This window comes from Lepus europaeus, chromosome 1 (genome assembly GCF_033115175.1).
Source record: "Lepus europaeus isolate LE1 chromosome 1, mLepTim1.pri, whole genome shotgun sequence".
Taxonomy (NCBI): domain Eukaryota; kingdom Metazoa; phylum Chordata; class Mammalia; order Lagomorpha; family Leporidae; genus Lepus; species Lepus europaeus.
The window spans coordinates 161301907-161304596 of NC_084827.1; the positions used below are offsets into that span (position 1 = coordinate 161301907).

Genomic DNA, 2690 nt, shown 5'->3' on the forward strand with positions numbered 1-2690 from the left:
GGTCTTCCTTCCATTGGTTCACCCCCTAAATGGCCACTACGGCCGGAGCACTGCGCCAATTCCAAGCCAGGAGCCAGGTGCTTCCTCCTGGTCTCCCATGCGAGACCCCATCCTCCACTGCCTTCCTGGGCCACAGCAGAGAGCTGGACTGGAACAGCAGCAACTGGGACAGAACCCGGCGCCCCAACAGGGACTAGAACCCGGGGTACTGGCGCCGCAGGCGGAGGATTAGCCTAGTGAGCCGCAGCACCGGCCAAAATTAGGATTCTTAAAACTCTTTTTACGTTGGATGACGTTTTGCTCTGTCCTGAACTATAGACTGGAATTTAATACGTAATGTTTTTAGGAGGAGAGTTTGAAGTAGTGAAAAGTTGTGAGTGGACTAAATAGTCAACAATAAAGGTCAGGTTTAATAATTGTGAGGCACCCACATGATAGAATGGCACCTGCTAGGGAAGGTTATGTGGGACAAGACCCAATAACGACAGGAGAAGATCACTCAAGAGGACCAGAGCTGGACAATAATGACAGGAGGAATACAAGTTTTATTCAGGCACTATGGCAACAGGGGAAAAGGAACTCGATACAGAATTGGTCTCAATTTGCAATACAGCAGGGACAAGTGGGGTTTGTAGCCCGAGACCCCAGTAGGAAACACTGAATGGGGCAGTGTATAGAGGGATGGGGGTTCTAGATCAATGTACTTGACCAGATTCTTGCTGAAAGCAGGCCAGAGTGATCATATACAGAAGATGGAATGTGAGGATTTAATCAGATATCAGGGTAGGCGAGTCTTTCTAAACCAACTTAGCAGGATTCTTGCCCCAGGTGCTGGAGCTGCTGCCACTGAGTCAGGATCCAAGTGCCATGCAACCCTAGTGCCTACCTAGCATGCCTTTCAGTTTCTTTTGCTCCCCAAAGTTGCTGGTATGGCAACTCTCAAGGGTCAGCTAATTCAGAGCATCCTTACAGGAGCACAGTCCCCCTAGAATTAGACGACAGTTGTCAGTGTTGGTGCTGTTGGCCTGGCCATGTGCCATCAGGGTCTTCATGAAGGACGTTGTCAGATGAATGTGCTCTTGCTGATGTTGTGGAAGACAAATTGAAAGGAGAGGTGATGGATCTCTAGCTTGACAGCCTTTCCCTTAGAAGACCAAAGATTGGCTCTGGCAAAGACTATAATGTGGCTGCCGACCCCAAGCTGGTTATTGTCACTGCTGGAGAAAATAAGAAGAGAGAGAAAGCCACATTAATTTGGTCTATTTCAATATGAACATTTTAAAATTCATCTTTCCCAGCACCATGAAACACAGCCCAAAGTTCATATTGCATCTTGTTTCTGATCCAGTGGAAATCTTGACCCATGTGGCTTGGAAGATAAGTGGCTTTCACAAAAGCTGTTCTTAGTGAAAGTAGTTGCAATCTAGAATTCAACCTGGTTCCATTACCTGGTGGGAGACTGAAAGCCCATCCACCAAGCTGTCATGGTTGGGTCCTGGGGGGAATTCGAAGATTTTCATGTGCCTGGATGGCGTGGAGAGAAGACTGCTTATGTCTCCTCAAGGAATCTGCACCCTGATTTAGGCACTGATGCAGATAAAGAACTGTGCAAAAAAAGCTCAACAACCAGGAACTTATCAGTGCTCATGTGGTGATTAAACGAAAAGGCTATATGTCTCAGGCCATTGTATTATCAGTGGCAGCTTTGACAAAGTAGAATGAAGAGTCTTAGGCAGGTACATTCAATTTCCTCCAGTGTTATGCAGTTTCTGATTCCATCACCAAATGCACCTTGTCTAACTTCTTCTCCAACTGGCCACATCCTGGGATCCAACAGACAAATTCAATATTGCCCACCTGGTGTGTAACTCTTCTAAAGGATTTTGTTTTGTGTAGTGTATGCACTATTAGCAATATATATTGCTGTATAATAAACAACATAGCCAACTTTCCAAGTGTTGCACCAGCGAAAACACCAAAGAAGCTGTGAAAAACAAAACAAACACAAAGTAAGAAAGAGTTGTGCGATAACTTAGAGCTACAGGCCTGACATGAATGGGTGCCAAAATTGGGCCAAATTTCAACTTAGAGAATCCTAGTTCAAGTTTGGTCAAGAAGAACATCTTTATCATCTTATTAGTCCATCAAAAAAGCAGGTAAGATACAGGTTGAGCCGGCGCCGCGGCTCAATAGGCTAATCCTCTGCCTGTAGCACTGGCACACCAGGTTCTAGTCCCGGTCGGGGCGCCGGATTCTGTCCCGGTTGCCCCTCTTCCAGGCCAGCTCTCTGCTATGGCCTGGGAGTGCAGTGGAGGATGGCCCAAGTGCTTGGGCCCTGCACCCCATGGGAGACCAGGAAGAAGCACCTGGCTCCTGGCCTCAGATCAGTGTGATGCGCCGGCCACAGCGTGCTGACCCCGGCGGCCATTAGAGGGTGAACCAACGGCAAAAAGGAAGACCTTTCTCTCTGTCTCTCTCTCTCTCACTATCCACTCTGCCTGTCAAAAAAAAAAAAAAAAGATACAGTTTGATCTGGTATGATACTGACTGTTAAATATCTACACAGATAGAGCAGAGAGTGTGAATTGGCACTTTTGTGTGTCTTCTCTCTATTTACTACATTTCAATAGTGAGCTTGTATTGCTTTTATAACTAAAAAAATATGTTATGTTTACAACACATATTTGGGA

The 2690-nt window shown here is 46.3% G+C and overlaps 1 pseudogene; it reads left to right on the top strand.

Moving 5' to 3' along the window:
• Positions 1-929: 929 nt before the first annotated feature.
• On the top strand, positions 930-1868 carry LOC133763453 (L-lactate dehydrogenase A chain-like; annotated as a pseudogene).
• Positions 1869-2690: the final 822 nt, after the last annotated feature.